The sequence below is a fragment of the Colobus angolensis genome, unplaced genomic scaffold, assembly GCF_000951035.1.
Source record: "Colobus angolensis palliatus isolate OR3802 unplaced genomic scaffold, Cang.pa_1.0 Scaffold56, whole genome shotgun sequence".
NCBI lineage: Eukaryota > Metazoa > Chordata > Mammalia > Primates > Cercopithecidae > Colobus > Colobus angolensis.
Window position 1 is genome coordinate 8,359,364 of NW_012119154.1, and position 22,751 is coordinate 8,382,114.

Sequence of the window (22,751 nt, forward strand, 5' to 3'; positions counted from 1 at the left end):
CGCGTGGGAGGACACGGACCGGCGGAGGGGCAGACGACGGAGGCGGCCAAGCGGGAGGAACGGGACCGAGGGATCGACCGAGGCTGGCGGGCTAGGGGTGGGACTGGCAGAGCTACGGACAGGTGGGAGCAGTCAGACAGCCTGAGAGAGAGACCAGAACGCAAAGAGAGCTAGAGCATTAAGTAGGCAGGGAGAGGCACACAGAGATAGACAGCAACACTCGCGTGCTCCCTCCCTCCACACGCCCTCCTCTTACCGAGCGAAGCGGCCAGGGGCACAGAGTGGGAGAGGACTGTGGGCACAGAAGACCGGAAGAGGGACGCTGCATCGCTGGTGGGACGGAGAGATTCGGACGGACGGACAGACCAGCGCACAGACTGGCAGCCTGCGAGAGTGGCAGCTTTGAGAGCAGAGTGCAGGAAAGCGAGAATCCCGCGCTGAGCTGCTAGTCGGACCGACAGACGGTCGGACTGACAGACGTGCAGACGGACAGAAGAGCAGACAGGAGGCGGGGGCGCGTTCACTCCCGGCGGCCAGCCGGGCAGAGAAGGCGGCGGTGGCACCTTCTGAGCGCGTCTGAAGCAGAGACCAGCAGCAGCAGCAGGGGCATCGGGGACGCAAGCCGCGACCGAGCCGCCGCAGCAGCCCTGGCTGCCACAGCTGTGCGGGATCCCAGCCGACACTGCAGAAAGCTCCTTTTACTAGCAGTTAAATAAATCGACCAAAAAACAAAACAAACAAACAAACCCAACAACAACAACAACAACAACAAAAGCCAAGCCAAAAGCCAAAACAAACTAATCCAGCCAAATCAATCATTGAGAAACAATAATATTAATAAAATCCAAAACTAAATCAAACCAGTCAAGGCACCAAGACGCAGGGGGGATATCCACTGTTCGATCAAGGTAATAATCAAGGTCTTCCGACGTGAACATTGCACGCCTTTTGTGGATTTTTAGAATTCCTTCTTTCTTTCTGCCATATATCTGTCTTGTTTCTTTTGAATTATTTCTTGTCTGTATTTCTTCTCTGTGTTTGTAGAAAGCTGATGTTGTTATACATGTATTGTGTTTTTTTATGTTTCGTCAAGGAGGGATGGACTCTCCTTCCCCCAAAAAGGACAGATGTGGAAAGCTGGAAGCTGGCAATGTTTTTCATCAGAGAAGTCTACAGTGATTTGTATAGGCTTTATGGTAGAAAGTTTGCGATGCTCTTTTTGAAAGAGACCCACTGAAGAGGTAGAAAGTTATACTCTGTTGTTGTATGGAAGGATTGGGGTCCTAGGTCCCAAAGGGCTCAGGGGGAAGAATAGAAAAGATGTTCAGTTTTATTTTTACATGTATGAAATCTGTGCTTCATTGCGAATCACATTTCTGTCTCAGGTTGTAGATATGGTGGTAGAATTGAGTTGAATTAGACAGGTGTTTAGAAAGTTTCTTAGGAATAGGAATTAATTCACTCAATGTTTATGCATAGAAATATAGCTGGGGTGGATGTGGTTGCTGTCAGCTATTCAGGTTAGTTACCTGATCACCTCCTGAAGATGTAAGATCAGGACAGAGTCCAAGCCTAAAATAAAAATCAAAGAGAGAATTGAAAGTTATAGGGGTGGGCAGCTAAGAAATATAAAAGGCTGGTAGAAATCATTTTCATTAGAATATGTTTAGAGTACAGATACTCATTTTAATATTTGATTTCTTTAAATTTTTTGAGTTTTGATTTTCTACCGGTATGACAGCCTCTCAAATCAAGAAGGATATTCTCCAAAGTTGAAATGAATCTGTGTAAGATTTCGTTCAAATGCAGAATAAATTCAAATGATCCCTAACCCCTCCTCATCTACTTTGGAGATAACAACTGCTATGATTGTTTTAAGTAAACAGAGAAGTGGAGATGACAGGAAATCATTTTTCATTTGTTAAAAATCAGAAAACCTTTGACACACTTTAAAATAAATACACCTACTCCTTTGATTCTCTGTGTATGTATTACCACAGGGCTTAAATATCTTAATAGGATTTTAGTTAATGTCATTTTCATGAAAGACAGTAATTTGGAAGCCAAGAGCTCTATCTATGTTTTCGCTCAAATAGCCGAGTAATCTACTATCTTGGCAGTAATTACTTCTGCTGCATTTCTAATGTGAATTGCATGTGAGAGGTTATGAATACACTCTTTTCAAGTGTATGTGGGTTTTCAAGGTATGTATTTGTGTTTGATCCTACATTTCCTTTGTTATAACATTCTCCTGCTTTTCATCACTTTGACTAACAGAATATTTGTAAATTTTCTGGAGAGTGAGTTTGGGTATACACTTTGAGGAATATGCTTCCTCATTACAAAAGATATGGAAACATAATTCATTACTACACTTGCTTATCAATAGTATTTTGATTTTGTTTAAATGAAATGTTTAAGATATGTGGCTTGCTATGCATTCATGTTTTAAATTTATCCTCTCTGGGCATGATTTATGCCATTGGATAATTAACTAAGTTACTTTAGAAAACATGCCTGTTAAACAGAGTACTTTGTTTAGAGGAAGTATATTTAAAGAAACTTATACAGCTAAAGAATTTGACTTTCATCTCCTCAGTGACTTAATTTCACTACATGATGATTTGTCCTTTGCAGTATTTAGCTCAGACCAAGACAGAATTGTGTGTGCTATTAGATTTGCAAATTGCTGATCTCCCAGTGACTTTCCCTCTTAGATCCCAGTTGAGTATGGTTACCTTGAGAACTGTGGTATTAGCCGTGTTAGAGCATGCTCCACTGGGGAGTTCTGTGCAGTCTATTTTTAATGCTATTTAATGAAGGAGCGAGCGCCTCACTCAGCAATAAAAGCAGCATGAGGGAAGACAGAGCAGTGCATGGTTATGGATACTGGACAAGGATATTTGGAAAGGTAAAGGCTGACCATTGGATATGGTAATTTCAATTAAGTCCTAATATATTGTATGAATGGAAATACTGATTTTTGTTTGAGAATTATACATGAATAGTTCAGTAGGTGTTTTCGTAAATGTCTTCACTAGTTCTTAGAAAGAAGACTCAATAATTTGAGTTTTTAAAACTTGAGGGAGATACTAACCAGGGAGTTCCTGCATGCATACTATTTTTAATGCAAGCTGTCATATTCTTGGGTGGTGGGAAGTACAGAAATAATTTCAAATTCCTAAAATATTGTTCTGCTGAAAGGTTGGGAGCTTGTAAAACATTGTGCGAATAAAATAACTAACATGCTTCTGAGATACTACAATAACCTGAAGCTCTGCCTTGCGAATTGCTTCATTTTCTTTTATGAACTTGGAGTCTAGGTCCAGAATTGTGACAACTAAGAGAAGCAGGAAGTTTTGATTGAACTTGATAGAATATTTGGGGTGTTTCTCTCCTTAGAATTAAGATAAGCACTGCAGATTATCTTACTGAAGGCTAAACATTTTAAAAACATAAATAGCAGAGGCAGCACTGATATGTTTTGGAATGTTACAATAAAGGGCAAAATATCTTAACATTATAGTGTGTATAATGCAAGATGCCATCTGTCTGCAACATTTGCATATATGCAGAACACCTGTCTTGAGGTAGAAAGTGAGAATGTTCAGTCAGAAAGGTCTTGTGTTGATTTTCACATTAACAACATACTATAATCAGGTTATTCTTTTGTTCAGAGTAAAGCTAATTAGACAAAATACTTAAGTAGTTTCAAGGTTAATAAACATAAGAGAAAGTAAGCAGTTTCTATTAAATGGGGAAGTTAGTCATATAATTTTTGAATGAAGCTGTTAGAACAATGTGCAAAGTTGATCTGGATTTTTGCCTATTCTTATGAAAAATGATCCCCAAAAATAAACTACTAAGGAAAACACATCACAATGAGTTACTGTGATTTTTTGTTTGTTTGTTTGTCTTTTTGACTTAGTTCTAGAGGAGGAAAACAATTCACACTGCCTAAAATATTTCCCTTAGTGGTCATGCCTTTTGGACCACAATGCTGATACCTTTCTCAAGCTTCTCAGATGAGTGGGCATTCTCATCGGAATTCAATGTCTATTTTGTCTGTGGACAAGATAATGATAAGCTACATAAGTAGAGTGTAGAATGAGTCAGCCACTGAAGGCACAATATACAACATAGCCAGAAGTGAATATGATTGAGAATTCTCATTAGTATGAGGAGACAGTTTGAAGTCCATAAGGTTGGAAATTGCAAATTAATCATTTGTATACAAGTCAGTTTAATTCAGATCTGCTTTGTGACAAGGTTAGGAGAGAATGTGGGGCTTAAAGGTGATGTCGACAATGAAAGCCATTTCTTCATATGGTAAGTACTGGCATCATTCTAACTGGTATCACATGGTAGTAGCCTATTTAGAAATTTGTGAATCTCTAATCACAAAAAGAATTGACTTCCTTAAAAATATATTATATCACCTGGAAAGTTCTGAATATATTTTAAGTCAGCGATGATGCATTTATAAAACATATACTTCCTCTCTTTAGACAAAGGATCTTTATGATTCCAGAAGCTCTACATTTCTGTGGACTTTGCCTTCTTTTATCTTTTATTCTAGCATTTTATGTTAAATATGATAAATGAATTTCAAGCAAGGATGTAAGCAAATGCTGAAGGACTGTCGAAGGGGAAAGAAACTATTAACAAGACGTATCTGTAACTAGATTTGTTTTTCTTAGGGTGTCTTTGCTTCTGAGTATTAGTTTCCTTTAGGTGGCTTTATGCCAAGTTCTAATACATTGATTATTTGTAGTGCCTTAGTCTTATTTAATTAATTTTGCTCATCTTGGATTAATTTTGGCCCTAGATATTGAAGTACATATTACTTGTATGTATATCATAACCAAGGATCTGTGAGGATTAGATATGAGCTGAGATATGAAATATTTAAATTATAAACATAATACGTTTCATAAAGCATAAAGTGCATGAGAAAGAATATCTGGTTCATTCAGCAGTTTTTAAATGCCTGGTAACATTGTTATCTGTTGTCTAAAGATATTTTCTTTAGGCATACAATGCTCATATAACATTTTGAATGCACCTTTCTCTAAACCTACTGAGACATGTCTGTGCTCTGAGAAATAGCTATGCAGAAAACCAAAAAAGTGAATTGAAATAATTACATCAAGACAATGGAGGGGATATTGAAAAACAAAGGGGTTTGTTTGAATGCATCGAATTGCTCTCTACTTTCACACTGAATCCTTAGCATCATATTATGCTCCTGTTTTTCAGTCACCAGTATAGCGCCTGGCATTTCCAGGTGGAGAGAATGTTAATCACTGTCCATGGTCACAGAAGAGCAATATTTTTTAATTTTTTTACACATTTTGCCCAGAGAAATATCTTTTGGCAGTTGTATAACCCCTGTTTAGTATACCTTTCAATGCGACAGGTTTAGAAGATTTTTGTATACGTTTTGTAATAAAGTGATATATATATTAGGATACAATTGTAATTGTGACATTAAAATGTTGAAGCATTAGTCCAAAACTGTCTCATTCAAGGAATATATTCCTAATTATTTATTAGTCATAAATTCATACATTTTAAAAGTAATATACATTACAATCGTTCCTGTTGTCTAGCAAAAGAAAATAATTTCTTTTTATCCAGGTAAAGAGGGCAAGTGTCCACTAGTAATTATCCCCTTTAAAAACAGGCCTTTTACTACATTCTCACATTTCACACTACTTCAAGATGATACAATTCTTAAATTAGAAATCTGTTACGAATAACACACAAAATACTAAGATTTTGTTAACAAAATCCCTTCTGTAAACATTGGTTTTAAGATAATTGCTAATAAAATTTGCTTTTAGCTTAAGGGAAGGATTCAAGATTTTTAACAAGAAAACAATTACGTCACTTTTTATTTCAAATATTCCAGCGAATTTTCTAGAGTTTTTTGGTATATTGTGGGTAATGTTTCTATGAAGAATTGTAAAGTGTAATATGTGATCTTTTTTTCTGCAGCTTTTTCGTTGAAACAAATTCACAAAGCATATCTACCTAGATAAGCCCAGTCATCTCTCACTGATACCCACACAAGTTAGGAAATAATTCCTTGTGATATGGACATTTAAAAGAACTAAGCGGTTCCATGGCCAAATTTAGTGCTGGAACGCTTAATAACTGATAAGCATTCTTTTACATTTGTATCATCCTTGGTTGCTTCTTTATTATACACTAAACACTTGAGATAAGAACAAGAACTCTCTCTAGGGAAACAGAAACCAGAGAAGCGGTTTTCATATACTTAGCAGAATTCCTTTTAATTGCTAAGATACAATACTCATTCAGAACAGTCTAGTCCATTGGATCATACACTAAAAAAAAAAAAAATAGTTTATCCGTGTTGATATATTTTGGTCTAGTTGAAATTGAGAAACAACAAGCGAGGCAAAATATTTCAACATCTTTAAAGAACAAAATTGAACATCAATTTCGAAAAGTTTTATGGTCCTATGAATTCTGATAAAATATCCTTTGACACGTAAATCAGAAGGCCCAGCTCTCATCTAATTGTTCAGTGATTCAAGTTGCTTTCAGATTATCTCACTACTGTTACATAGACCTATAAAAATTGAGCCACTGGTCAATAGAGGGTGAAGGAAGAGCATGTCAACTCACCGAAATTCAATGACTCCTCGTAATTGTTTAAATTTTATTTGCCCATAAATTCAATGGAAAATGGAAAGATAACAAATTTATTTTTCAGCTTTTTGTATGTTTCTAGAACCACAAGCTAAAATCCTCACAAAAAGTTCTAACATGGAGAGATTAAAAAAAAATCTATACTCTGCATTTACCTGTTTTTCTTAGCATTTTGCTTGTTGATATCTATGTAACTGTGGTGGAAATCCCAGTGTTGCTGGCATCAGATTTGATTTAATCATCAAAGAGCTTTTGGACAGAGAACAAGTAGATTCGATGTGAGTATGTGACAGAATCAAGAATTCTGCAGCATTTGCAAGCTTTAGCTACTCAATGCTTCTTTAAAACAATTTTTAAATGGGTGTAAAGAGGCTTTTGGTTACAAAATATGGGACTTTATTTTCTTTGTTTAGGAAAAGAAGATTAAGGTTTTTAGTCAAATCATGATTCTTTAAGCCAATGTGGCACATAGCTGTATTAAAATTGCTATTCAATTCTGCCAAATTAGTCAATTGTTAGGATTCTGCAGTCATATTTGACTACTTCTTGTAACTGGCCTATAGAAATGATCAAGATAACACTCTTTGATGGCTTTGTTTATATTTTGTTTATTTTAAATTTACTTAGATATGCTGATGTTGTAAGCATTTTTGGAAATTGTCAAACAACTGGCATTGTACTAAATTCAAAAACTTCACAGCAAGGAACTAGCTAGTATTAATGATTCATCATTTTTTCATTCCCATGTCATTTAACTTTGGTCACAACACTTTTTTGTGTGAAGATTCAAATTTCTCTCCAACGCTGAAATTTTCACGTAATCACTAACAGCATTCCGGAATGATAAGATAATCTAGCATATAATCATGTTGCATACACATGCTGCAGCTATCTGCTTACCCTTAGCATTGTTAAACACTCTAACAACTGAATGCCTTAATCTTTAATTATCGTTATCATTGTTGTCTTCAGCCAGAACTATGGATGACTCAGTGTTTTAGTGTTTTTTCATCATCGAGAGGTAGGAGAGTATACATAGCTAATGTGATAGAATGTGTATATTGTAAAAAGCTTATACATCTTCCAGGATAAGAACGCAAATATCCTTCCAATAGGGAAATTATTTTATTCCAAAGATAATTGTAATGTCTGTGTTATTTGTCTGATATGATGTGGGAAGCTGCAGACAGAGATGTTTTGAATTCAGTGGAGCTTCTGATTGAAATTCAGATGAAAAGTAATAGAGAGGTTGTATACCAAAGGTAGTCTAGGAGCTTATCTGAGCAGGAGCAGGTAAATGAGCTGTAAGTGATGAAGGAAGGCTTTACCAAGGATGCGCATGGCCCTCCATGAGATTCTGCAGGTTAGAGAAATGCACAAAATTAGGATTAAAATGAAAGGTCCAGGGAAATAAGGGCTAAAAGTGGTGTATCTGAATCTCATTTTCTGTGACTTACCTTCATAAATATGCAATTCACCACCTGAATTGGTGTGCGGTACTGGTGTTTGGTTTTTGGGTCTGAGTAAATAGTGTGATTATGGCCAAAGCTCTAAACCTCTCTGTGCTTCACACTTTCTACAGTTAAAGTTGTGTAGTAACATTGATCCCGACTCAACAACTTGCTAGTTGTGTGACTTTGGCAATTTAGTTAATTCCTGATTGCTTCAACTTTCTCATTTATAAGGTGGGAATAATACTTACCTTTCATGATCAAAACAGAAACAAAGCCCCTGACACATGGATATTATTCACTTAAAGAAACCACTTTCCTTTCACATAAAACATTCAGAAAGAGATTTACTCTTCTTACATTTAAGGATCCCCACCTCCATTTAAGAAAAAGAAATCTTTTAGTCATTTGGAATACGACTCTCCTTCATTGCTATCCCATAATACTTCTGATGGCTAAAATTGGTTATGCTTGACTCTTTCTGTGCTATGAAATATTGAAGGCCAAGTCAAGGTAGTAACTAATCTCAGAGGTGTTCATTGTGTAAAGAACAGGATGCTTAATAAGGCCATAATCTTCTGCCAGTTTGTAAGGGAAGAAATGGTCTAATTCAGTTGTCTAAAAAGTTAACATATGGGTATTATCTCTCTGGAATGTTTTAGTTGTGTAATTTCTACTATTTAAATGAGGTGAATAAAGAACCAAATCATTGAATAAGAAACAATTGGAATGAATCCATGAAGGAAAATCCTAAAATCCTGCACTAGTGGATGGGAGCTGGGACTAACAACATATTTGAGGTGACATGAGAGAAACATTTTTCTATTCTGCAACAAAGCAAATGGAGCTTTGGCCTCATTGAGGGGTCCTTGGCACTCCCATAGAAGACTCCAGCTTCCTGTCTCCAAGCACTGACTGAGCTGTTTGGACAGGGCCACTGATCTGGCCTCTGATCCCAAAGTATCTGCATTAATTTTGCTGAAATGAGTCAGCACTCTGCCTCTATGAACATGGCCAGAGGAGAGAAAGACTTCTTTCATAACTAAGATTTAAACAATTGGTTACCCTATCAAAAAATGGAGAGCCACAGATAGTATTCAACACAGGAGAAGGTGAGCTCTACAAAGCAGTAAATGCATCCAATAATTGCATTTTATTTCCTATTATAAAATGGATGTCAGCATTCTTCTGGGGAATAGCCTAATCAACTATTTATCCAACAAAATTTCTCAGAAGGTGTCAGAGAATAAATGTATATTTCTTTGCTATCCAAATATTTTTTGGAAAACAAACAAAAACAAGGAAAGTGTAGACATATTTTGTTCATATATGTATACATATGTATTGCTAGAGTCAACATGCTTGTACACAAGTCATTTAACTAACTTACATTAAATACACACAAAAAAGGCCTATTTCCCAGTCCATTTTTCATTGTCCTTAGCAGTTGTTGGCTAGTATAGTGCTTGCATGTGGCAGATATTTAATCAAAGTTTGTTGAATTAAAAATTGACCTTTCTACTGATACTCAGAATTTAAAACCTACTCTAAGTAAGGTTTTAATTGTATTTTTCCCTGAAGTTTCAGCTTAAGCCGATTTGATATTCATTTTTTTTTAAGAGAACAAAAACCTGCCCTTATATGTAGAATTGTAACTACACTAGCTATTATTTTGGTTCTTACAAATAGTTTCTTCTTCAGATCTCAGACAATGACTAGGGATTTGATGGGAATAACAAGGTTCCTAAGAGTTCAATCTGCTTAAGCTGACTACAAACATTACCTTTCCATCTAAGTGGAAGGGAATTCATTAACACTCAGTTAATATGGTCTTGGAAGAAAGAATGAGGCAAAAGCACGTTTACAAAATATTTCCAAATCATTGTTATACAGAGCTAGAGGCAACCCATCTTTATTGGATGTGTGCCTTTGGAGGGATTAACCATGGTGAAGGACACCCAGCATGTCAGGAAGGAATTCACTCCTCCAAAGAACAAGCAAGTAGACAGTGCTGAATTAGATGGCAGGGGTGAGGGACAACGGGAGAAGAGAATATTAACAAATTGGAGACTTTCAGACCCCCTTCCTGCTTTAAGCAGAACAGGTGCCACCAAGCTATAGGAAGTTCTTCTCTTTCTGCTACTTTGGAAAGATGATAGGATTAACCGGAGTTAAATAGAAAATCATTTAATCCAACTGGACCATAGAGAACTGAATTCATGTTTTACCCGATCTATAAAAATAATCTTGTTTGAAAGGAAGGGGTCCAGCTGGTTACAAATGAAATGAGTTTGCTTTCTTAATTTGTTTCCAACATTTTAAGAAATGCTAAGTGTAATGTTGATGGAATGAACTTCCATTCACCCATCCACTTTAAACACACACACACACACACACCCCAAAAAATAAAACCTTACTTAGAAGAGGAACACCTTATCTTACTTCTCTGAGACTGTGGCAGGCTTTAGAAACATGTAGAAAGCAATAGATTTTGACACCATTGATATTCTTATCAGGAAGCCAGCAAAGTATATTCGAGAACACATTGTATCAAAGTAGGCAACGTCCATGGAAGCCGAACTGAGTAGCCAGCTGAGTTCTTGGGTGATGGCTAACAAGGCTTGTCTTTGCATCAGATATTATTACCATTTACTCATTTATTCATTCTTATTTTTCAAGTATTTATTGAAGTTTTCTATGTATTGTGTCTCAGGCTAAATACTTGGGAAAACTTGATGTGTAGGATTTTATAGGTGTTTGGATGAGATGAATGCATTTTAATGTTTCTAAACAATGAATTGAGTAATTGAGGGTTTGGCAAAAATCCAAAGTTATAGGTAGACAATATCTTGGATGATAAAGCAATATGAATTAATTCCAACAAATTAGAAAAATCTTTCTTCACCAATAAAGTTAATTAGTAAATCCCTAGGGAGTACACTTTGAGGATAGAAAAATATTGGTTTCCAGAAAACAAACATGGAAGAGTGAGCACCACTGAGAAGCGTTGGTGGGGAGGAAAGTTTTGTTGGTGGTAATAGGCCACAAAGTAAAACCATCAGTTAGGTTGCTCTGCAACAAGAAAACGCACCATCAGCCAAGACAAAAGTATATGAAGTTAGTATGAACCAGTCATATTCTCTTTTTCAATCCCATTAAATCATACATTTACTATATTAGTTACTAGGGCTGCAAGCAAATGATTAAAATTACATTGGGATTATGAACTGAAACCAAAGTTCAAGGTACCTGATCAGAGTAAAATATAGAAAATATATGAACCAGCCTACTTCTTTAGAATTAAAAATTAGGTTTATCAAAAGACAAGTTATTCTTTGAATTTGTTGTGAGATTCCACATTTGTGTGTTTGAGAGAGGAAACAGGAAAATCATTTCAGAAAAAAAAGTATAAAATGTTATAAAATCTATTAATCCTTAATAAATTAAAAATAGTGCCTGTGATCAGAGTAAGATGAAATTTAAATGGTTCTGTAGGAAAACCACAGAAGAATAAATGATTTGATCTGTAGGCCATCTGAAGGATAATCTCTTTTTTTTAGAAAAAAATGCATTATTTTTTCATTGGCAGCAAAAACAATTTAGATATTTGGAGGCAGAGAGATGTCTGGAGAAATATATATTGCCTCTGACCTGCCTCTTGTTCAAATACCTTGCCCTGAAATACTGAGAAAGAACCTACTTTTTGAAATTACCTGTAAGCAACAGGATTATGCCAGGTGATATCTAAGATCTCTTCCAGTTTATAATTTCCATTATTTAGTGACACTTTTTTGTATAATATTCACAGATCCATTTTTATTGGCTTGTTCATAAATGTTAACTATGTTTTATTCTTTAGTCCTGAAAGTAAGCACTAATGCTACCCAACAGGAGTGAAATTATTAGAAGGTGCTCTTATCAAGAATAGTTGGTTAAGAAAAGAGAATCTAGGTTCTCGGGCCTGGGCTCAGATCCAACTCTGCAACTTACTAGTAAGTTTCTTAAGCTTTCTAAATCTCAGCTGTTTCATTTCTAAAAGGGGATTGTTCTAAGAATTAAATATAAACTTCTTACCTCATTTCTTGTTATTCATTTTTTTCTGGTGATCATAGTTTTAGAGTTTCTTATGTCCTTATCACTATGTTTTATTGATTGCATAGGCCTCACATAAATAAAGCATCCTCATAAAATCCCTCCCAGTCGGATTAAGAATGTTTTCATGATATGGCAGTTGTCTTGGGTATTTTCTTCAGGCATAATTGGAATCTGTTTTCAACACAGCTATACTCTATATGATGAATGCTTCCAAGTCAATGGTTCAGTGAGGAGAGGCCATCTGTGAACACACAGAGTGCAGGCCGTTGTTTCTAGAAGGCACTCCTTGCATAGACAGCAGGATTTGACCTTTTATAAGCTTGGATGGGCAGTAGAGACTTTGAAAAAGAGATTTGTGTATTCATGGGTGATTCAGAATTCTATGTGTACACAAAATGCCATGCAGTATTTTATAATCTACTAATGTGACTCAGCTTTGGGTAACATTGTGGCTCTGGTGGTGATTTATAGAGGAAGTTAACTAGGCCTCCTAGATTTGTCTAGTAATACTGTAGAGAGTTTAGTCTTAGCATCCTTCCAGGAGCAATTTGGGACTGTCATCTAAGAACTAAGAATGATTTCAAATAAAATTACAGTAAACTTGTGACTTGTTCACTTTGCAGATAAAACCAATGGTTATATCCAGCAGAAGGCCATTTGTATAATAAAAGATTTGACCAAAGGATTTAGCAAGAGAAGAGAGCTCTAAAATCAATTTTTCTAAAATCACTGAAAACATTACCTCATTGTTTTGATCTAGCTGTGAAAATAGATTTTTTTTTTATGTTTTAAGAAAGGATGAGGAGATATCACTTGTTTCATCATTTATTGATTGGATCCTTAGGCTTAAGCAGGGATCAAACGGTTAGCACTGTTAGCCAAAGAATTTACAGCATTGAGACAGAAGCAGACCTACAAACTTAAATGAACTGATATATTTTACTGCAAGTCTGGGTAAACTTACCTAATATATTGAATTGACAGAAAGCCAAAATTTAGGTATTCCTGATGAGGCACATCGATAAAGGGTAAAGAAGATCTTCATGAAAGGAGTATGATGTTTTTCTGAACTTGTTAGAGAAGCTACCATGTGGCCATTTGTGGAGGAAATCTGTACTTATTTCTGTATCGATTAGGTCATTTGTGCCATTTGTTCTGCTCTGCAGGAATTACTTCACTTGGCTTGCTCTTCCTGCACTCTGAATTACCTTGTTTCTCCAGGCAAAAATTCTTATCAGTATAGAAATCCAAGATTTCTGTAGCCTTGTGAATATTATTTGCTGAAGGCACAGGGAGAGTGATAAGTGAAAAGTCGTATTCTTCTACTGATTTTGAGTTTACCTTTGGATCGTGCTTGATCAAAAGCTACATGTGGCATTGTGATTTCAAAGAAATAATTTGTTTTATTTTCTTGCACTGTGAATGTTACCTGCTATTTATAAACCCCCGCCTGTGTGAAAGGGACTTTGTGTACCTATGTAATGTCCATACTTACCTGCTTTTTGGCTGTGGTCATAGCAGTGACATTATCTCTGTTATGATACATTTAGGGATTCTTGTTTAAGGAAGCATGAAAGATATATATTTCATCCTTAATTTTCTTTGTAATATGAATTACCCTGTAATAAGTCATGGCCACACAAAACAGAGAAATCAATTATCTCATCTGGGTATCATCTAACTAAGAATCAGGAGCTAAGGGAAGTAGGTATAGTGAAGCCATGACAAAGAAGGCCATGGAAATTAATTTTTGAAACTGCCGCAAAGCACGTGGAAATTTACCTGCATGCTTCACAGATCTATTTGTGGCTGCCGTTTATGGCATGAATGATGCCATGGACTATCAGCTCCTGATTTTACATATCTTTGGGACACACTTTCCCCCGGTGTCATAGGAAGGGGATAGGTTTGACATCACGGTGATCTAAATTTGAATTCCATCCTGCCTCTTACTCGCCTAGCCAAGTTAATGAACCATTGTGAGTTTAATATTTTCTTCCTGAGTTACGTATAAAATACTTGCCAAATAATAGAAATGATAGCTTGTTCCGGCTTTCTCTACATGTCCTGACTCTCCATTAAAACACTGAAACTTCTAAGAATATGTATACTGAAATTGTATGTGTATCAATATTTGTTTTGAAAATACTATAAAGTTGTGGTTTGTGTCACAAATATTGTATCAGTCCATGAATAACTGGAAAAGAAAAGTAAAATAAATTTGGAGGGTTGTCAGATTCTGTATCATTGGCTTTTATAAAGTGTCAACAAGATATATAATTAAGTGAAAAAAAAGGAAAAAAAAATACAGCATATCTAAATCCATATTTGCACTCACCACCCATCTTAATTTGAAGCAATGAGATTTATTTAGGGGACCTAATGGTTCACACTTAAGAACAAATAGATGCCCAGGAATAAGTGATTAAGAGAAAATATTTTTTCAGAAAATAAATGGTGATCAAATAGATGAAAAACAGTTTTAAAGATGCATATTAAGTGATCAGTGAAGCTTAAAGGAGAATTCCATTTTCATTTTTTCCCCTAATGGGTTCACATAGTTTGAGCTTTTAAGTGCATGTTTTAAGTTACTCTTTTGTGATTCTTTACAGTTAAGGCACATTACCTTGCTCTTCAAATATGTGTTCTGAAGATATTCCTCTGTAAACTCAGGGAAAGGCGCTACATTATTTATTTACAACCTGTCTTCTGCCCCATGGGGGAGAAGTAATACCAGATAGATAAAGGTATGGAATTTACCGATATTGAGGATGAAATTATCCGTTCTAACTAATACGTTTCTCCTGCAATTATCTTCTGAAAAACTTCGATAAGACTTAGCCCGTGTGAGCTTTCTTCGCAGACTGTTTGTCCTCAATTTGTTTTCTGCCAAGCGAACCAAACACCTGGAATGCACACGCTCATTCCTTGACTGTGCTTTCTGTGTCTGTTGGCAGAGGGTGACGGTTGCTTTTAGCAGATGTGCAGGATCAGAGTGGCCTTTTTATCTTTCTACCCTCAAGGAGTCAGTTTCTCAGATAAAGGAAGTGGTGAGGTTAGCAGATGTTTCAGCCCTACCCTGAAATAAAAGTTAAGCATAGTAGGTATAATAAACATGTTTATTAATTGTTTGTCAAAGGTAGTGCATTTGTTAAAATATTTGGAAAGACAAATTTAAAGGCAATGTTTAATTTTTATTAAATGTTAAATCTTATTTTATGACCTAAAGTAAACTAAAAATCAAAATAATTTTCTTTGTTTTCCCATTTACCTAACTTGAAGACATGGAAAATCTTAGAAATAATATTTATAGGTAAATATAAAGATTTATTTGTTATCAATATATTTTACATTATGTACATAAAACATATTGCTACAAATTTCTTAACCTAATTCATCATATGCATTAGCTAGCTTTACTCTGCTAAGTTTTAACCTACAGCAAGGGTATAAGTTTTATTTTACTGTTGAGAAATATTTCTGCAGAGATAACAGAAAATAAATATGCATACTCTCTGATAAATATATATTTGTGTATATTGATATATTTATATATGTATATATTTGAGCTTTCTTATTATAAAAAGAATAATCTTTACTATTATGACTGATGGGGTGCTCCAGGCTAGCTTATTTTCTACTTTTTTCTTTCTGAATTCACTTTTTTCATTGCTAATAAACAATATCCCATTAAGGCTGAGATTATAGAAGAGAATCAATGAAGAGAGGAGACTTGCCTGTACCCCTCTTCTCTGTGCATCACCACTGATGAAATGGCAAAACAGTAATAGAGAGTGAGATGATGAATTTATTGTTCCAAATGAGGACTCAGGGATTTCTGTACACTTTAGATTTTGATTTCATAGCTCTGCCCCAGTGACCAAAATGAGCTATACTGTATGTCTTTTAAATGCCAGTTGGTGATTCAGGGCCCATATTTTAACACAAATGAGCCATCCTGTTCCTTAAACGAATACTATTACAGAAGGAAGGAAATGTGAGTTTTCTTATGTCATCTCAAGGGGAAATCTCAGATGGTGGCACTCCTATATCACATAGGAGAGCTATTTCTGAAGCAGTAGTTCTCAAAACATCACATACATGAGAATCACCTGAAGGTTTATTGAAATACAGAATTTTTGGATTCAGCAGGTCTGCGGTGGGGCCCAAGTATATGCATTTCTAACAAGTTCTTAGTGATCTGGATGTTGCCAGTACATGAACCAGAATTTGACAACTGCTGATCTAAAACATAAAACTTTTTGCCAGAATGTAGAATTTGTATGATTGACATTTTATAGTCTAAAAACAAAGGAATACTATAAAATTTCAAAGCAAACTAATCTTAGAATAACTTTGAATTCACTTTCATTGAAAAATTATTTTTAAAACGTATTTTTAAAGGAGGTGATGAGGATAGCAGATTCCACTAGACAGAGTTAAGCAGCTTCTGTTTTGAATGATTATTGAATACAAATTTCTCTCTAAGATTGTGTGTATTAAGGGTTTCCAGTGTAGGATTATAAAATCCACTGAGATATAATAATAATCCCCTAATCCACAAGACTGGATATTCTAAAAATCAAGAAAAATTTTAAAATAAAAATTGGTGAGCATTAGAGGTTAAAACTGTCAACACAAAAATGTGAAGACAAAGATTTATAACAGCTTTGATTTTAGTTGCCCCAAAACTAGGAACAACTCAAATATCCTTTACAAGGTGGATGGATAAACTGCAGCACATCCATAGAATGGAGTATTGCTCAGCAATAAGCAGGAGTTAATTACTAATTGACACAATAATTTGGATGGATTTCAAGGGAATTATTCTGAGTGAAAGAAGCCAATCTCTAGACATTGCAGATTGTGTGACTCCATTTATACCACATGTCAAAATGATAAAACTATCATGACAAAGGACAGATTGGTGACTGCTAGGAGATATGACAAAGGGAGGGGTGTCACTGTAAAGGGGTAGTATGAGGAAGTGAAAAAACTAGGACTGTTCTGTAGCCTGATAATTAGTGATGGTGGTTATATAAATTTATGCAAGTGTCAAAATTAATAAAACCATACAGCACCTAAACAAGTCAAATTTACTGTATAATAATTTTAAAATTAAAAAAGGCAGAATTACACTACCATTTAGTTACATCAAGTAACTGAATCTGCACAGTTATATGAGGTAAAAGTATCAATTTATATAAGTAAAATATGCTTTATTTCAAACAAAAGACATAAAAAAGATATGATCTCTATGAGAAACGTTCTTCAGAACGGGTACTAATTCCATTTTTTCCAGGCAGAGATCCTAGGCAAATTTTGGAATTTGGAAAAATCTGGCTGACATAGTCCTTGACTGTGTTACCCCGGTACCCTTCCCCTATTTCCTCATTCGGTGTTTTTCTTAGAATCCTTTCCTGTAAACTTTTCTGCTTTAAAAACGATTTTCATGGACATGTTTATTTCTCTCATTCAGACTTACTGTGAAAAACTGACAACTCTAGAATTTTCATCCAGTTACCTCCCACATATATGTACACGCCCTCAGAAATTGCCATCCATTCACAACTTGAAGAGCCCAGTGGTGGCTACCTTGGGGCTTCTGGAAGCCCATACCATTCTGAAGTAGCTATAATTTTTAAAGACACTAAGGTCTCTAGAAATGTCTGGAAGATCAGGTCTCCAGAAGTATTGGCAGTTTAATTCTAGCCAGGGCTCTGATCAGGTGATATCAATAAACATCTGTTGAATAGATGCATATGTTTCTCTCAGTGAATGAGTTAATGGCTAATACATGTATAAGCGCAACTCTGTGTGAAGTACTCTTCTGAGTACTTTATGTATATTAATGTGCTTAATCCTCCAAGCCACTTTTGAGTTAGGGACCCTTATTATTTCCATTTTCAGATGGGAAAACTGAGGCGCAAACACATTTGGTAACTTGCTCAGAGTCAATGGTGGAGTCAGTCTTCAAGCCCTTGATGTCCAGCTTTAGAGTCCATGCAGTTAACCATTCCATAACACTTCTCTGCTTTTTGTTTTGTTTTTTGTTTTGTTTTTGTCTATATTTCCTCCTTTTACAATAGACTGATATATTTGTTAATGGATATCAGTTTACATATATACAGACATCACAGATATATACAGTTTACATATGATCCACCAGCCTTAGATAATTCACAAATCTTTGTACAGAAATGACTTGGTTGCACCAACTGGGGAATGCATTCAGAGTCTAGTGTTTGAGCTGAGCTATACAGGATGCCAATGGCTACGTGGATCTGCCGGTGTAGAAGCAGGTGTGGATAGAATTGTAGCCATGGGCAGAGGGGGAGGGCAGCTGAAATGCCTGGTGATACCTGAAGCGTTGTGGTGCTGTTGTGGGGGCAGACATGTTGGCAAGCTGGACAGTACCGTGTCTCCTATCCTGTGGACACTGTCCCCTTGCAGAACCAGAAAACTGCTCTCACGTCTGTCAGACTTGAGCGCTGCCTGGTTAAATAAGATGCTTTTCCAAGAGGAAGTTTGTCTGAGAAGCCTACTACCAGCCTGAGGAATCTGCTTTTCCAGTTTCCTTGGTTGAGCAGAGAAGAGTTGGCTGAGGAACCCTTCACCTCACTTTTTCTCTGATTCAACTTGTGGAACAGACAGATTTTTACAAAACTCCATTCCAAATCTTAGAAACAGGAGGTTTTCCTTCCATTCAGTGTCACGCTGATCATTCTTATGTTAAACTCTGATTATGTTCCCCACAGGCATTCTTTTTTTTTCAAAGATAGTTTCAGTTGACTTAGTCCTAAAAGGCAGCTGTGGGTTGAGGTTGCAACAGCCTAGGGTCTGCTCTATTCCTCAAAGTAATCTCCAAGCCTGAATCCTAGCATGGTGGTCGAGGTGAGGCTCCATAAACCTTAGAAAGAGCTCTCCCAGATATGACAACATTTGGGCCTTGGACCAGTGGTCATGCATTCACTCTACAGTAACAGGGGCTTCTATAGTTAATTTGGTTCTCAGTTTTAAGATTACTAGAGAATCAAGTGTTGAGTGTGCACTTTTGTATGTTAGTGGGATATCTGAAGCAACATTACTGATAAAAAGTAATTGCACATTTCTGGATAGTGATAACTGGAATAATACTCTCTTGTGATAGAAGATACAGTTTTTATACTGTTCGGCATCTTTCTTTAATCAGTACCCGTGATTATATGGGTGAGTGTTGCATTCCTTTCTTGGTGAACACACTCCAGACCCATAGACTGGGCACTGTGATGGCAGGCAGTGGAAACAGCATGGGTTTTCGAGAACTGCGTTTGAATAATTTTTATACCGTTTGACCTTGGGCAGGGAATTTTATCCTTTCTGAACCTGTTTTATTTCTTTCTCTTTCTTTCTTCTGCCTTCCATGAGTGAATGATTCGTTACAGTGAGGATTAAAAACACTATGTATAAAGTGTTCTTTTTGGCATTTTGTTATGAAATAATGTATGAAAACACGATAGCTATTGTTTGTTTACCATGAGTTAAGATATCTGTATTTAAGTTGAATTAAATATGAACAACTCTGGGAGTTTGTGAAGATCATTATCCAGGTATCAATTTTTAGATTTACTTTCAAAAAGTGACATGTAATATCAATTTCTCTTGGTTACAAAGACTGTTGCTGAAGTTTTTCTCCTGATGACATACCCGTAAGTCTTGTGAGGAAATAAAGTAATTTAAATATGAGCTTAATTCCAGCACAGCCATAGAAGTAAATATACGTCTATAAAATGAAGCCCTTGATTCCTTTAAGTATCTGCCTTTTAGATTCTTTCCTGAACTGACCCCTTTTTGGCCCCCAGGCTCTGATGTGTAAGGCTGGACCTGTGCTGTGCTGAATTTCAGGAGAGAGTGTACAAATGTTACTCACAGGGTGAGCAGTGAGAGATGGAGTGCAGGCCAATCTTCTGCAGCTGGGAAGAGCAATTAGCAGCTTCATGAATTAGGGTCTTGTTTACACTGTTGTCCAAGATAATCATTTGTTTGTTTTAACTAAGATGCTCTATCTTCATCAGAGGCATCAATCCTCATATTTAAATGATAAAGTCTTTGAATTTCACAGATAATGTTTGCATTTCACAGCAGGAACCCCACACAGCCCATATTCTCTCTTGCTGACTTTGATAATCAAGACATGAGCTATGTATATTGCAAGTTTTTCTTCAAATAGATATGAAAACATGATGTCATCTATTCTCGCAACTTTTTTTACACAGACCCATTTTAAGAAATCCTTTTTACATTAAGTCCCAGCACACATACATACATGCTTGTGAATGCATACAGACTCCACAAACACTTGTGTTCTTCAGGTAGACACAGCACACAGTACACAAGTTCAGATTTTTTTGGTTACATTTATGCCTTAAAAGCACATTTTAAAATATGATAATATGAATATAACATAAATAGTTAATGTTTTAAGCAATTGAAAAATTAATAGATCTTTCTGGGTTTAGATGATTAGAAGACATTTGTAGAAGACACTTACATTTTTAGAAACATGTATTCATTTCCTATTGTATTCCAGACATCTTGGCGGGTCCTGGAGACCCAGAGATAAGCAAAGCACAATCCCTGCCCTTGGGGAACTTACAGCCTGACTCTCAGATAATTTCAAGGCCCTGGGATAAGTGCCGAAGTGCAGGTATGTAGCCTGATAGAGACATCAAGGTGAACACAGAGGAGGAACAGATCATGAAAAGTGGGTGGTAGAGAGCTAGGAGATTTGTTAATAAAGGGGTGAATCTCATTTTGTTGGTTAATATACACGTTTGAAGCAGTAATTCATCACATGTTGTAAGATGAGTTTCTCAAAAGGAGGAAACATTTAGAGAATAGAGGTGGCTGGGGTTTTGTTCTGACTGATGGAGGGGCTTCCTGTTTTATACCAAAAGCACTATATTAGTTCAGGAGTAGCTCAGTCAAAAGACATTGGTCCACAATGACACCTGGGTGTGTAAAGAGTCATATAAGTTCTTGTAATAAAAACATCAGAGAGCTGTTTTGTGACAAGAGTCACAGGTGTGCATTGCACCATCTGCTGGCATAGGGAGAGCATGAGAGGCTTTGCCAAGGGACAGATCAGTGTTCTAGCCCTGACAAGCCTTCCTGGCATCCTTCTCAGGGATTCTCCGCTTTTGGACCTTGACTTTTTCCCCTTTTTGACCTAGAGCAATGCAAGAGGTGGTTTAATAAATAATCATGAGGTATCACTGAAAAATCTTTTAAATATCTGCCTTTACATAGTTCTTTCCATTTCCTCCAGGAGAACACAGGGGGCTGGTCTATTTCCAATTCTGAATAAAACACAAGACAGTATCTATAAATGATCAGTTCAGCCACCAGAGGACCTCTTGCTCTCCTACATTTCTTTGAATTTGTTCTTAGCTTCAGCTTCTGCCTCTGGTCCCATCCTTCCAGATGTGAGCAGGCCAAATTCTTACTCTGCTTCCACCCGCTTACCCGCACATACACCATAAAAGTACACCTCACTTTATGCTCTTTCAAACCATCCTTGCTATTGGCTATAGTCTGTGTCCTCGAAATCTCTTCTGTGTCATCCTTGGAGAAAGTTCTGGAAAAGGAGAGCAATACTTGAACTCTCATGGAAAGACAGAGGAATGTTGCTTCTAACTCTCAAGTGTGTGTAACAAGAGGTTAAGATGATGACTAACTTCATTCTCAAAGTTCACTTCTTGGGGGATAATTATCAGATTATTGATAGGTAATTATCAGAAAGGAGAATTACTGACTTTTGACTGAGGATTTTGAGTAAATGCTTCTATTCTTTTTTGTGGAATACTACTCTCTTTATCTTACTGGATGAGAGATAGTTGTGGGGTTTTTCCCCAAATAATGAATTAGTCTAAATTAACCCTTTATCTTGAAAATTAGTGAACAATCCTATAAGGACTCATTTGGAATTCACTGCCTAGCATACTTACTGAAAAACAAAGAAAATACGCAGTTGGAAAGCTAAATTGAGTAACTCCTTGTTTTTAGCAGATTATAAATTTCTTAAAGGCAGGTACAGGGCTACATCTATCCTTGCATCTCACAATTTTTAGCAGAATTTTTTACACCCAGTAGGAGCTGGGTCAATAATACTTTATCTACTTCACCGGCATAACAAGGCCTAATTACACACATGGATCACATACACGTGGATTATCTGTACAATTAAAACTGGATCCTCCAGGAGACCAAGTGCTTTACTTTGACCAATTTAAATAAAAATCTCGGTCTTGTAAAACATCAAATACAGAATATAATTTAATATTCTCTCATTGATTCATTGTCATAGCATAAAAATCAATTATTGAGCTGTACTCGTGAGAATGGTGTATTTGTGCTGTTAAAACTTCACCTCCTCCAGCCATATCCACAAGGAGAAATGGCGAACAATGAGATACAAAAAGGAAAAGAGATAAAGTGACTCTGTGTCTTCACCAGTAAAAGTCATGGAATAGAATACTGCTCAGC

General features: G+C 36.3%; 1 protein-coding gene across 3 annotated transcripts in view; it reads left to right on the forward strand.

Annotated features, from left to right (window-relative positions):
- Nucleotides 1-22,751, forward strand: part of ARPP21 (cAMP-regulated phosphoprotein, 21kDa) — a 157,816-nt gene continuing 135,065 nt past the window's right edge. For 2 of the 3 annotated variants that reach the window (XM_011961568.1, XM_011961573.1), the window contains exon 1: nucleotides 1-908. The gene's annotated coding sequence lies outside the window, so the exon portion shown is untranslated. Of the gene's footprint in view, nucleotides 909-2,672; nucleotides 2,912-22,751 lie in introns of those variants that run through there. The other variant, XM_011961569.1, reaches the window with a different exon arrangement.